This window comes from Anser brachyrhynchus, assembly GCF_964034855.1.
Source record: "Anser brachyrhynchus genome assembly, chromosome: 2".
NCBI lineage: Eukaryota > Metazoa > Chordata > Aves > Anseriformes > Anatidae > Anser > Anser brachyrhynchus.
The window spans coordinates 68,820,712-68,835,261 of record NC_137695.1 but is presented as its reverse complement, the minus strand read 5'-3'; the positions used below and the strand labels follow the sequence as shown (position 1 = coordinate 68,835,261).

Sequence of the window (14,550 nt, the reverse complement as noted above, 5' to 3'; positions counted from 1 at the left end):
TACCTTTTGTTCCTCACCTGCGAAAAGATACGGACCTGCAGCATCAGGGACTGAAGCAGCAGACACAAATCCTGCGAACCTCTTCTGCAACGTGGTGGAGTCACTGGAACAGTCTCTATGTCTCCTAGGAGAGAGGCTGAGTCACAGTCTTTGGTACGTCTGCATCAAGGGAGTGTGGAGGTTGCTTCTAAGCATACAGCCGGTGCACTGATTTCCTGTGGTTGAAGTTAAAAGGCTGAAGATGGCTTGTCCAGATCTTCCAAGCTAACATGAATCATACTGTTTTAGAATGAAAATTAAAATGAGGTAATAGCCATAAAGTGCAGCTATAAAATAACAGTGCCATGAATCAGGTAAAATAGTCGGAAAAGTAAGGTGGGTTACAGGGGAAAATAGTAAGGTTGGTTTTGTGTTTATATGTGTCTTGTGCGTTCTGAAATAGACTGTTTAAATATAGTTGGACTCATAGAGCTGCAATGATCAGATTAACAGATAGCTTGCTTCATCAATAAAATAAAGTATTTAGTCTTAATAAAGTATTTAGTCATACATCATCAGAAACAGGTAACAGAATACTTGAATCCAAGCAACTCAGATTCAGGCAATTTGTGAAAACTAGGGTTGGATTCAGATCTTATGGTGCTGACCAACGTCAGGATTTGGGCTTGTTATTTTGCTGATCTTTTTTAGAAGAGGTTGAGGTACTGCTGTGGTATGTACTTATGTGACCTTTTAATGAAAATACGTGCAAATATTTATTAATTGAAATAACAAAAATGAGTAATATAATTGTCAGAACTTAAATGATACATTTTTACGTATACATGCAAATTACCTTAAAAACAACCTGTTTCAAACAACTGTTAAAAACAACTTCTGACTTTTCTTTGAAATTTTCTGAATCTATGTAGATCCTCAGTTTGCTTTCCAGTAAATTCTACTGCCACTAATTTATTTGATGTTTGCAGATGCCTTTTGACACCCAAGTATAAGGAATTTGATATTCATTTACCTTAATCCATAAAGTTGCAGTTCTGAGATTCATAAAACAACATTTAGATGCCAATTTAGCTGTATTTTAATAATAAGTTTAGGTATTTTACCATTCCTATATTCTAGAAGGGAAATGATAAAAGAAGTGAAGATACAGATTTGATACATAGGCACTCTGAGCAAACAAGATTTATTAAAGTCAGATTATGAATAAGATTTCTGTTCCTCTTTTAGAGCCTCTATCTTTGCAATGAGAAAACTCACTTGTCCTCATTCCAGGGCTGGGGAATTATTTCATTATAGACAAATCAAGAAAAATATATGATATTACTTTTTGTGTAAAATCCCAAGTAATATCATACAAAATTCATGGCAGCAGAAGTAGACTCTTTTTAATCTGCTTTAATTGAGTAACCATAATGTCTGTGATGCCTCAATGAAAAATTAACTTTTGTTCTCTTTTTAATATATTATGATTCATAGCACAAACATTCTTGTACTCACTGTCAGTGTTTAAACACAATAACCGGACTATTTAGAAGTAAATTCCCATGGAAACAAAAATTTCTGTATACGAATATTTCTGCATGCCAATGTATCCTGTATGCTCTGGATTTTCCAGAACACATGCCCAGTGCATAAGTAAGCATGGGTATATCAGTTGTCAGAATGTCAACAGATACGCCTGTCTCCAGCACACTGCACATCCACCTTTGCAGCAGATGCCTAAATCTTCCAGTCTATTCATTCTCACTGATGTCATGCCAAGCACTCGAAAAGAACTGAGGCTGTATGAAAATGGGAGTGATTAGCCAACCACCATCTACAACCAGACTTAACCCAGTTTAGATACCTGCTTGTTTTAAACACATTGGCTTATTTTAAACTAGTTTACATGGCAGTCTACAGCCCAGTCTTTCAGGAAGGAAAAGACTGCAGAGCCTAAGCTAAAATAATAGCAATTTGGAGACATTGGCCGGTTTTGTGTAATAAACCTTTTTTTTTATTCTCCATTTTAATTTTACTTCTCCATTTTTAGGTCTCAATAACATACCAAGCATCCTCATACCAAGCAGATGTTCCTCTAGGTTCACCACTGGCAAAGCTAGGCAGGCCCATGAGATGGAGCAGGGCAAGCAAAGCAGATTCTGCAGCAGCACCCAGGGACAGCCACAGCCAGACAAGTCTGTACTCACAAAGCAGGTCTGAGGTCAAGCCAGTTGGCTGGCGCAGGTACACAACTGGGGTGCAAGCTGGAGCTGAAATGTAACTTTCAAGAGAAAGGGGGAAGAAGCCCTCAGCATGGCTCCTCACAGGTGTCTAACCCAAGGTGACACAGCTACATCCCATCAGCATCGGCCTCCAGCACCAGCAGTCAGACCCCTGTGGATTTAGTGGCAAATTTGAAGTCTTAGGTTCTTTTGCCATAATTAAAATAAGCTAATTTCTTTCCCCAATATATACTTTCTCTCTCTCTCTTTTTTTTTTCTTGAGTGTAAAAATACATGCTTCTTCATGTGTACAAGAATGGCAGTGTTGCTTTGTCTTAAATGCTTTAAGTTCCTGGTGTTGATACAAGTATGAGCACTTGTATCCCACTTCAGTCCCAGAGCTATGTGGTAGAGAAGGAGCAAGAGCAGTAGAACCAGTCCACCCAAAATACTGATTTAATTTTGAGATGGACCTGAATGACAACATCTAAAATTTCAACATAGAGTTTTCCACCCACAGTTCACTTTTGTTCATCTCTCTGGCTTTGTTGTGGACCATTTTCACAGAATCACAGAATCGTCTAGGTTGGAAGAGACCTCCAAGATCACCTGGTCCAACCTCTGACTTAACGCTAACAAGTCCTCCACTAAACCTTATCACTAAGCTCAACATCTAAACGTCTTTTAAAGACCTCCAGGGATGGTGACTCAACCACTTCCCTGGGCAGCCCATTCCAATGCCTAACAACCCTTTTGGTAAAGGAGCTCTTCCTAATATCCAACCTAAACCTCCCCTGGCGCAACTTTAGCCCATTCCCCCTCGTCCTGTCACCAGGCACGTGGGAGAATAGACCAACCCCTACCTCACTACAGCCTCCTTTAAGGTACCTATAGAGAGCGATAAGGTTGCCCCTGAGCCTCCTCTTCTCCAGGCTGAACAACCCCAGCTCCCTCAGCTGCTCCTCATAAGACTTGTTCTACAGACCCCTCACCAGCTTCGCTGACCTTCTCTGGACTCTCTCGAGCACCTCCATGTCCTTCTTGTAGCAAGGGGCCCAAAACTGAACACAGTACTCGAGGTGCGGCCTCACCAGAGCCGAGTACAGGGGGACAATCGCTTCCCTAGACCTGCTGGCCACACTGCTTCTTATACAGGCCAGGATGCTGTTGGCCTTCTTGGCCACCTGAGCACACTGCTGGCTCATATTCAGCTGACTATCAACCAGTACTCCCAGGTCCTTCTCGGCCAGGCAGCTTTCTAACCACTCATCTCCCAGCCTGTAGCGCTGGTTGGGGTTGTTGTGCCCCAGGTGCAGGACCCGGCACTTGGCCTTGTTGAACTTCATACAGTTGGCCTCAGCCCATCGGTCCAGCCTATCCAGCTCCTCCTGCAGAGCCTTCCTTCCCTTGAGCAGATCGACACATGCACCTAACTTGGTGTCATCTGCCAATTTACTGAGGGTGCACTCAATCCCCTCATCCAGATCATCAATAAAGATATTAAAGAGGAACGGCCCCAGTACTGAGCCCTGGGGGACTCCACTAGTGACCAGCCTCCAACTGGATTTGACTCCATTCACCATGACTCTTTGGGCCCAGATATCCAGCCAGTTTTTAACCCAACGAAGCATACATCAGTCCAAGCCATGAGCAGCCAGTTTCTTCAGGAGATTGCTGTGGGAAACAGTGTCAAAAGCCTTACTGAAGTCAAGGCAGACCACATCCACAGCCTTTCCCTCATCCACTAAGCGTGTCACTTTGTCATAGAAGGAGATCAGGTTCATCAAGCAGGACCTGCCTTTCATAAACCCATGCTGACTGGGCCTGATCGCCTGCTTGCCCTGCAAGTGCCGCGTGATGACACTAAAGATAATCTGCTCTATATAAGAGCATATATCATATATCAAGAACTTATATATAAGCTTCCCTGGCACTGAGGTCAAACTAACAGGCCTATAGTTCCCTGGGTCTACCCTCTGGCCCTTCTTGTAGATGGGCGCCACATCTGCTAGCCACCAGTCGACTGGGACCTCCCCCAATAGCCAGGACTGCTGATAAATGGTGGAAAGCGGCTTGGCCAGCTCCTCCGCCAGTTCGCTCAGTACCCTCAGGTGGATCCCATCCGGCCCCATCGATTCACGTACATCCAAGTACTGTAGCAGGTCGCCAACCATTTCCTCGTGGATAGTGAGGGCCACATCCTGCTCCCCATCCCCTTCCACCAGCTCAGGGTACTGGGTATCCAGAGAACAACTGGTTTTACCACTAAAGACTGAGGCAAAGAAGGCATTGAGCACCTCAGCCTTTTCCTCATCTTTTCTAACTAAGTTTCCCCCCGCATCCAGTAAAGGATGGAGATTCTCCTTAGTCCTCCTTTTTGTGTTGATGTATTTGTAAAAACATTTTCTTAACAGGCAGTAGCCAGATTGAGCTCCAGATGAGCTTTGGCCTTTCTAATTTTGTCCCTGCACAGCCTCGCAACATCCTTATAGTCCTCCTGAGTGGCCCGCCCTCTTCTCCAAAGATTATAAACACTCTTTTTTTTCCTAAGCTCGAGCCACAGCTCTCTGTTCAGCCAGGCCGGTCTTCGTCGGCACTGGCTCGTCTTTGGGCACGTGGGGACAGACCGCTCCTGAGCCATTAAGATTTCCTTCTTGAGGAGCGCCCAGCCTTCCTGGACTCCTCTGCCCTTCAGAACCACCTCCCAAGGGACTCTGCCAACCAGTGTCCTGAACAGCTCAAAGTCTGCCCTCCGGAAGTCCAAGACAGCGGTTTTACTGGTCCCCTTCCTGACTTTGCCGAGAATAGAGAACTCTACCATTTCCTGGTCACTCTGCCCAAGGCAGCTCCCGACCACCACATCTCCCACCAGTCCGTCACTGTTTGTGAACAGAAGGTCTAGCGGGGCACCTCCCCTGGTAGGCTCTCTAACCAGGAAGCTATCTTCCACACTCTCCAGAAACCTCCTAGACTGCTTTCTCTGGGCTGTGTTGTGCTTCCAGGATATGTCTGGGAAGTTGAAGTCCCCCACGAGAATAAGTGCTGGTGATTTCGCAACTTCTGCCAGCTGCCTTTAGAACTCCTCGTCCGTCTCCTCATCCTGGTTCGGCAGTCTATAACAGACCCCCACCATATGCTATATGCTATATGCTATATGTCTATAACAGACCCCCACCATATGCTATAGGTATGTCAAAAAAAGAAAACACATCTTTGGGTTTTGAAAGCATTTCTGGAGTATTTGTGCAATCTCATGCATTTAAAGATGTGAGAGCATGCAAAACAGAAGCTGTCTCCAAGGCACCATTTCTGGAAACATGGTATTTGTGTGGTTTCGTGACCATGTTCCTGGTCAGGCCCAAAAGCAAATATTTTTCAAGAAAAAAAATACTTTTGCTGTCCTTACTAGCATAAGCTATACCCAAATAGAGGCTATCACAGTCAGCTCTAGAGAACAATGCTGCATTGATTTGGTCCCCTGTTCTTCTTCAGAAACCACACAAAACGTAGATTATGCCTCCCACTGTCCGGTTTTAGAGTATCTTGCAGATACTTAGAAATCCGGCACCTATCAGCCAGCTGGCCACCCGTGTTTGTATTAAACAAAGCACCCAGGCACACTGTGCTACTGCTGCAGGCTCTGCGGCAGCATCTTGCTAGGCAGTGCTTGGCATCCCAGGGTTTGGTAGTCAGTCAGCTGGCATTGCTGGAGGAAGGTCTGCAGCCATGGGTGAAAGCCAAAGCGAGAGCACAGGTATAGCTGCTGTAGTTGTGCTTGTCTGCCACCTGCGTGACTTTCTGCTTGTTATCGTAGGCACAAGGCAGACTCTGCATCCAGTGGTCACCAAACACTTAGACCTTCTGGAGCTGGCATGTGAAATGAGGTCCTCTCTTGTGTCTCGTGGACAGTGTGGTCAGCACAGCAAATGAGGGGGAACACCCTATCTGTGTGGCAGAAAATGTGAAGAAGCACATCACGGGTGAAGGTATGTGCTGGTGGTGCAGGCTGTGGCATGGTCCTGTTGCCATACATTGTCCCAGCAGCAGTGCTCTCAAGACCAGATCGGCCCACATCTCCTGGCTGTGCATACTGGTGGGTGCTGCCAGAAGGATGCTCTGCTGGCTTCACTGGGTTACTCTCTCTCAATGTCTCGGGGTGTGCAGAAACAGTGGATAGTGGGGAGTCAGGGCTTCTGGCAGTGCACAGTGTGTTTACGTGATGCAGCTGAGACCACAGAACCCGTACCACAAAATATAGCTGCAAGTAGACTCCACACCTTCCCTGCCAAGACATGTTCATTGCATTTAAATCCCAGAACAGAATTATTGCAGAAAGTTTTCCTAAGCTGTAATTTTTTCCAGAAGTCCATGTAAACAAATATTTAATCCAAACAATATTTTTCCATGAAGAGGCACCCCCCATCAAAAGATAACACAGACAGTATCGCACAGAACTATGCAGTGGCTATGTAATCCTTGCTTGAATCCAGACTGTCTTTTTTGACTTCAAAATGTGTCTGTAATCTCTCTTTACCAGCATATGGATCTCAGTAGGTGTTTTGCCTAAAGAGTTGTACAGCTGTGGGCCTTCTGAGAGTAATCAAATCAAAACTCATCATATGGTTTCAGCATAAAACTGTTACTGATAGTTTAAGTATCTTCTAGATTTAATTAAGTTTAACTGCCATTACTCAGTCTTACTTAACGTACCACCGTTGTAGTTTAATTGCAGATTGACTTTCTTTCCATAACCACTAACTACACAAGTTTTAAGAGTCCCGTTTTTCTCCCACACTGATAAAAGTCCATTATACAATAAAATCTGGCTTAATTTCAAATGACTTCTGGTCACTGCATTTTATTTCACGTCAGTAGTCATAAGTACAGAGTTGATCCTGCAACAAGGAGAAAATCAGATATTAAATTAATACACCATAGCTTTATATGTAATCTCTTTACTCTGAGGTGAATTTTGTCACCATGGCATTTGCAGTTGGTATTGGATTCATAATAGACACTACCACTCTCAGGAAATAAATCAAAAGCCTGGCATGAGTATTATTACTTTTATCTTTACCTTGTGGCTAGAAAAAATGAGCTTCTTCTCACTTTTATTAGTATGCCCTATTTATTTAGGCAGTGCTGAGGGTGAGGGTGGAAACAACATTTATATGGTAATGGTCTTTAAAACTTTTTCATTCCCTCCTAACATTGATTTTTTAAGATAGAAGGGGAAAAGTGCGTTTTGTTCATGGACAGTAACAGAATTGTGGATTGCACAATGTGGCATTAAAGCTACCTCTGTGCTGTAACCCTCCATATACTATGCTGAGATACAAAATGAGTTGGCTTGGGGCTGTGCTTGTACAGGTTTCTAGTTTGGGAACTAGTTCCGTTGGGGCTATGTCACTGTTATAAATGACTGAGTCCCAAATAGGATTACAATCAGAGTTTACAATTTATTAAACGAATAGAGGCAAGCAAACAGCGCTGGGTGCGCCGGGAGTCTCTGCTCCACCGGGACGCACACCTGTTACGTAAGGCAGTTGGTTTTTATGCTCCTAGGCTAATACATATTCATTACTACTTCTAGAAGAGGCAGGGTTATTATAATTGGTTTCCCGAATCCGAAGTCCTCCCAGGGGCGCCTGCTTATCAGTCTCTGTTAGTTTCTCGGGGGCCGCTCGAACAGGGAGACAGGGAGGCTCATATTTTCCTCCTTATCTAGTGGTCCAGGGAGACAGGGAGACAGGAAGGCTCTTATTCTTCCTCCTTATCTAGTGGTCTCTTGGCCGGCTATCAGAAGTTACTGCACATCCGTGCAAAGTCAGCAGTTTTTCTCCGAAGAAACCCCTTTGTTCTTTTCTCGCCTAAACCCAGGCCTCAATGTTAACCCTTCAAAACCCCTTAGTGGCACGAATTGCTGGACCATTTCTTACAATTCCTCCCTTTTTTTTTTTTTTTTAATCATCAATTCGTGTCTCTCCTTCAACCTTTGTCAGTAGCAATTGGATTTCATCAGTCAGTTCTCGGGGTGTCCACTTCTTAAGCATCATTATCGACACGTCACCTTTTCTCTCTACTGAAGTCATCACAAATTGGGTGCTATTTATTACTCGCCATATCAACAACGTAAAGCAAGGTATCATACAAGGTATAAACAATAATGTCATTACACCACATAAAAATAAAAACAGCATCCTTTTAACCCATGGTTCACCAGGCAACCATGAAAAGAAATCCCAATCCATACCCTTCCAAGTTTGTACTGGGACGTGGGCTAACTTTCTAATTTCCTTTGTTATCTGCTTGACCACTTTTCCATTATCATCAATCTGTAGACAACAATTAGAATCGTTCAGTTTTCCACATACTCCCCCTTCTTCTGCTAGTAAATAGTCTAAGACCATTCTATGTTGGAATATAGCATTTCTCATTTGAGTGGATTGGTCAGCCAAAAGATCCAAGGCTGTCGCTGTTTGATTTGTTACAACCTCGAGGATAGCTTGCAACCTAATTATTCGGTTCAAATTATAAATAGGTTCTCGGGCTCCTGATATCAACTCATTTGGGTTCCAGGTGGCTGGCCCATAATGCTGTATGATTCTTTCAGGAGGCCATTCATCCTTTCCCCATTTTTGGGCACTACCCCCGGTTAAGGAAGTATCTATAGATCGTTTCACTCTGTTCAGGTCATCATATAATCTTATTCCTAAATGATCTCCTTGTATTTGTGACAATAAAAAGAACAAGGGTCTTATGTACCCCCCATAGCATATTCCCGACCAGTTTCCGGGTAGCCTCTTGTAAGCATGTTTGCCACACACCCAATAATGTCCCTTTAGGGCCCACGTCCCGTTTGGAAAATGACCATCCCATCCATTTTTACCCTTTGGGGCGTGATAATACACAGTGTCCTTGTTACCGAGTGGTCCTGTTACAATGTCTGCCCCGTTTGTACTCATATATGCACGCTTCCAAGCTCCCACGTTGGGTTTCCACTTACAGTCACAATTCAGTTCTCTTTGGCGAACTGTCATATTATAAGCCTTTTTCGCCGTCCAATCTTGAGAGTGTGGGAAGCGCCTTCAATCATGGGGTTGGGCCCGCTTTCAAAGCTTGTGTTACCATTCAGCCCTTCAGGGTGATCCAGCTCCTGGAAAAACTAATCACAATTTTATTATGGGTTTAAAAGGTTCTCATGTTATTTTTCTCAGGACAAACTGATCTTGGTGTGGGAGAAGTCCGGTCGAGGCACTCTCACTCGGCGGTCAATACCCATAGGGGTTGCCTCCCTCGGTAGACCATACACGCCGCAGTGGAGGGTCCTACCCCGGTCTTGCCTTCTCCCTTTCCTCCCTTCAGCCTTGTCCTCTTTATCCAGTGCCCTTAATTCATGCAGAACCTCATTGCTGGGATATCAGTTCCTCTTTAGTCTCAGTTTCAGTTCCCCAGGAGTGGACTCAACCCTCCAGGCTTCGGTAGTTATTGGTCCTTTTATTCTGGATGCGTGGGTCCAACCCCTTTCTGCTGTTCTCACAGCTGTTTCAGTAGTAAGTAAAACAAGGTACAGTCCCTCCCATCGGGGGTTCAATGATTCTTCTCTCCAGGTTTTTATTAAGACCTTGTCTCCTGGTTGTATTTTATGAATAGCAAATCCTAAAGGTGGTGTCTGAGTCATCATCCCAATTTCTCTTATCTCCTGTAATCTCTTTCCAATGGTAATTATGTATTTCTGGATACTATGATCCTCAACTACATTGTTCCCTAGGGGCATCCCTTGAGAATAAGGCATACCATATAACATTTCATATGATGATAATCAGTCTCACTGTGTGGTTTAGTTCTTATGTTTAAAAGTGCCAATGGTAAGCATTTCGTCCAGGGCAGCTGTGTCTCGATCATTAACTTAGCCAATTGTTGTTTTATTGTTTGATTCATCCTTTCTACTTTCCCTAAGCTTTGTGGGTGCCACGGAGTGTGGTATTCCCACTGAATACCTTTCAAGGGGTACATCCTTCAAATCTTTGTGGCTGGCGTATGTTCGATTATTTCCACACAATTGTGTTCCAACGGTCCTTCTTCTGGAACGGTTCCTAGAAATACTGCTGGATATAACAGGTTAGTCGTTTTCAAGGTTATGTCATCTTGTTCAGTTAGGATTGCCTGATATTTCATCATCCGGCTGGGTGATAACCAGTGCCCCCCCCCCTTTGTTCCAAAACGGTTGTTACCATATGTGGTCCAAAAACTTCAATACGTTTTCCCATTTGAAGGCAAATAATTTTCTACTATCTTTATCAAGAGGTATACAAAAGAAGGCATCCTTTAAATCTATCACGGTAAACCATTTATATTTCTCTTTCACAGATGTTAACAATGTTTAAGGATTAGCTACTACCGGGTGAATATCCTTTGTTATTTCATTTTTTGCTCTAAGATCTTTTACAGATCTATACTTGCCATTCGGCTTCTTTACTGGAAAAATTGGAGTATTGTATTCCGATTTACATTCTTCCAGAATCTGATATTTGAGAAATTTGTCAATAATTTTCACCATTCCTGTGCCTAGCTTCTATCTTAAGTGGATATTGTTTGATTCAAACAGGTTTGGCTCCTTCCTATAATTCCACCTTTACCAGTTGTGCCAGTTTCGACTTCCCTGGTACATCTGTTTCCCGTACTGTTGCTATAACTGCATTTTCTACTTCTCTTGGAATATTAACAAAGGGTTTATCTTTGATCATTAGGATTTGGCCTACTTTGGACTCAGGTACCTTCATTATTAATTCTCCATCCTCAAAGGTTATTGTTGCATCTAATTTGGCTAATAGATCCCGTCCCAAGAGTGGCATCGGGCATTCTGGTACATACTAAAATTCATGGGTTAGTTCCTTACCCCCAAAACGCAAATCAAGGGGTTGTAAGAATGACCATTCCTCCTCTTTCCCTGTGGCTCCAATTATTGTAGTTGTCTTAGTTCCTAATCGTCCTTTTAAACTATTTAACACTGAATATGTTGCTCCTATTACATTTACAGCCTAATTAACACAGAGAAAGAAGCTCCCATAACCAACAAAAAATTCAAGCCTCTGTCTTCGTTTCCTAGCTTTATTTCAACTAGTGGACCTGCTAGGGTAGATGCCCCAGGTCCCCATCATTCCTGACTGTTGTAAGTTTGTCCTGCAGCCTAAGACAATTTCTTTCTGATATCAGGGGCTGATTGCCCTGGAAAGAGGCTAGCCAGTTGCCTCTCTCTCTCTTTTTTTTTTTTTTTTTTTAAGCCAGGTCCATTTTTTTTTTTCATTGCATTTCAAAGTTGGTCCAGAAATTCAAAAATTCCATAAATTCCATAGGGGTTTCTTTTGGACCTTGTTGGAACAGATTCTCAACTCCCAATAGCCAATTTAACCAGATTTTAGTATTTACATAATTTCCGGGGTGATTAGGGTCTCAGTGAGGGGGTCGGTCAGGGGAATGCAATCGTTGAAAGTTCCCTGAGCGGTCCCATTGGCAATCTGAGCTCACACAGGAACTCAGGTTGTTTCAAGAGTTAGCTGCTTTTCTGTTTCCACGACAACTCTCTCGGACCCATCACGGTCCCCCTGCCCCAGAGGGTTCACACCCGCGATTTAGAGATCTCAGCCTCGGGTTGAGACGGAACTATTAACATTCCTACATCCTCCTTCCCTGCTCATTCAACTTCAAACAGCTCTGTTAAATACTACATGCCACACAACCTTTAACACCTTCAACAATCCTTTTAACACTTCCTTTATCTTTCTCCAGCCCGTACTTTTCTAATGCCAACACCAAAGGCTCAGTCAGGGGCCAACTTAATTCCAAACCTTTTCCCTCCAACATGCTGAAACAACATATCACTATACAACATTTCATCCTATTTTCCTTCTCTCCTCAAAAACATTAATTGCAAGACACGGTTATAGTCGATTGATCCATAAAGTGGCCATTTAGTTTATATAGTGGCCACCATTGATTGCAATACTTAGTGGAAGTCCTCTTGCTTTCTGTGCCCCCATTTCTAACAATATCCTTCCAATGTGCCAATATGCACCCAAGGAGGCTTTTTTTTTTTTTTTTTTTTTTTTTTTTTTTTTTTAGGACGCCTTTTTTTTTTGGATTTTCCCCTTTTCCTTGATTTCCCATTCCCTTTTATTTATTTATATTAGTTACTGTCCCTTGTTTCAATTTCCACGCAAACCTTTTTATTGCAGGTTTTTACTATCTTTTCCTAATCTTCTTCCCAAATGTCCCAATTCTCTGGGATTAAACTCTTCTTTCCACATACAAACTTTACTATTTCAGATTATTAATGAGCCCCATTCCAATCATAAATCCGCAGGACTTCGGAAAAACACCTGAAGCACTCAGCCTTCTGTCTTCTAGACAAACAATAACACCTTTTCCACAAAATTTACATTTCAATAAGACCGAATTTCAAGCCAAATGCTAATTTTTCTCATGCACTTTGTTAGTAAGCCTACACCAAACAAGGAATCACTCCTGTGTATCCGTCAAGATGGGGGTTTAAAAAGGTATTGAGGCCTAAATAAATTCGCTCTCCCCTTCTTACCGAATTCCCAGGGCTCAGGCCCGAACCACCAAAGAAGTTACTCTCCGTTCTACCACTTTGATAATCAGTCAGCCCCCCTCCCCCGATACTTGGGAAACTGACCGAACACCACCGCGAATATACCCAAACTTCTAAACTGTTACTTAGATAATGCTCCCACCTTCCTCCTTGACACAGTCAAAACATTTAAGAACAAAACAGGATTACAAGATGCACCACCGGGGGTGGATTGTTAGGATATAGAGGTGGTAGGTTATCCAATGATTCCCATTCATCATCTTTTTCTTTTTCCTTTTTTTTTTATTTTTTATTTTTTTTGTTCTCTTCTTCGTCAAACTTCTCGTCTGCTTTTAGTGTAAATATTGAGGCTGGAAAAGGACGTGAGATCCTGATCCATAATCCTGCATAATCACTTTCCTCCTGGCTAAAAGGTTCCTTTGAATTAACATGTATATTTAAGGCCTGGCAAACCCAGTCTTCAAAGGATCCGAAAACGGGCCAAAAGACATGTGGTCTTAAAGGCTCCTTCGGCCATTCTGTCATACAATACTGAACCATTTTTAATTTACTTTTTTCCTTTTCTGGGGCCCCTATCGTTCCAATTTCTAATCATTATCCCTAATGGACTTTCTGGTGGTATGTCTGGTAATTTGCTCCCTTTTCTCTGGTCCCGGGTCTTCAATTTTGTCTGACCCATCTAGGAATTTTACTGTGGCAATTCCTACAGCCCTTGGTTGCCTTAGTGAGAGTGTCTTGCAGGGGGTTTAGGACCTATCACCCACCCACGAATCCTATAGGAATCGCTTCGGTCCTTCACCGGCCAAGTCCCTCGCGGGAGATTGGAACCGCGGTTAGAAGACCTCCACAATCGCTTCGGAACTACGTTCCGTCTCAGTCACACTCTCACACACACAGGCAACCGAAACCCACCCAACCGAACGGTATACGCCTTAAATACTTACGACTCCGTCGTCTTCGTTCGGATCTTCGCGCGCAGAATTACGGGCAAAATATAGTGCTGCAGCCGGCAAAGGGAGCTCATAAAAAAATCTAAATTTTTGCTTGCCCTTATTCAGGTTCAGGATGGCATTAGCCCTGACCTGACTCGAACAGGAGCCACCAAATGGTGGGGGCGCCCCTCCTAGATCAAGTCAGAATTCAGGAACCAAGACCCTCCCGGACGAGCCCCCAATTGTTATAAATGACTGAGTCCCAAATAGGATTACAATCAGAGTTTACAATTTATTAAACGAATAGAGGCAAGCAAACAGCGCTGGGTGCGCCGGGAGTCTCTGCTCCACCGGGACGCACACCTGTTACGTAAGGCAGTTGGTTTTTATGCTCCTAGGCTAATACATATTCATTACTACTTCTAGAAGAGGCAGGGTTATTATAATTGGTTTCCCGAATCCGAAGTCCTCCCAGGGGCGCCTGCTTATCAGTCTCTGTTAGTTTCTCGGGGGCCGCTCGAACAGGGAGACAGGGAGGCTCATATTTTCCTCCTTATCTAGTGGTCCAGGGAGACAGGGAGACAGGAAGGCTCTTATTCTTCCTCCTTATCTAGTGGTCTCTTGGCCGGCTATCAGAAGTTACTGCACATCCGTGCAAAGTCAGCAGTTTTTCTCCGAAGAAACCCCTTTGTTCTTTTCTCGCCTAAACCCAGGCCTCAATGTTAACCCTTCAAAACCCCTTAGTGGCACGAATTGCTGGACCATTTCTTACATCACGAATCTGCATGGTGTGTTAGATAAG

At 43.5% G+C, this 14,550-nt stretch overlaps 2 long non-coding RNA genes across 2 annotated transcripts in view; both read right to left on the bottom strand.

Moving 5' to 3' along the window:
* The window catches only part of LOC308189116, a 79,323-nt gene that overhangs the window by 5,259 nt on the left and 59,514 nt on the right, over positions 1 to 14,550 (bottom strand). Inside the window, exon 2 of the long non-coding RNA XR_013946028.1 lies at positions 18 to 279. This is a non-coding gene — a long non-coding RNA (uncharacterized lncRNA). The remainder of the gene's footprint in view (positions 1 to 17; positions 280 to 14,550) is intronic.
* Positions 7,615 to 14,517, bottom strand: LOC308189114. The gene is made up of 3 exons (XR_013946027.1): positions 13,761 to 14,517; positions 10,205 to 10,312; positions 7,615 to 9,369 (listed from the first exon to the last, which is right to left on the bottom strand). It is a non-coding gene; the product is annotated as an uncharacterized lncRNA (long non-coding RNA).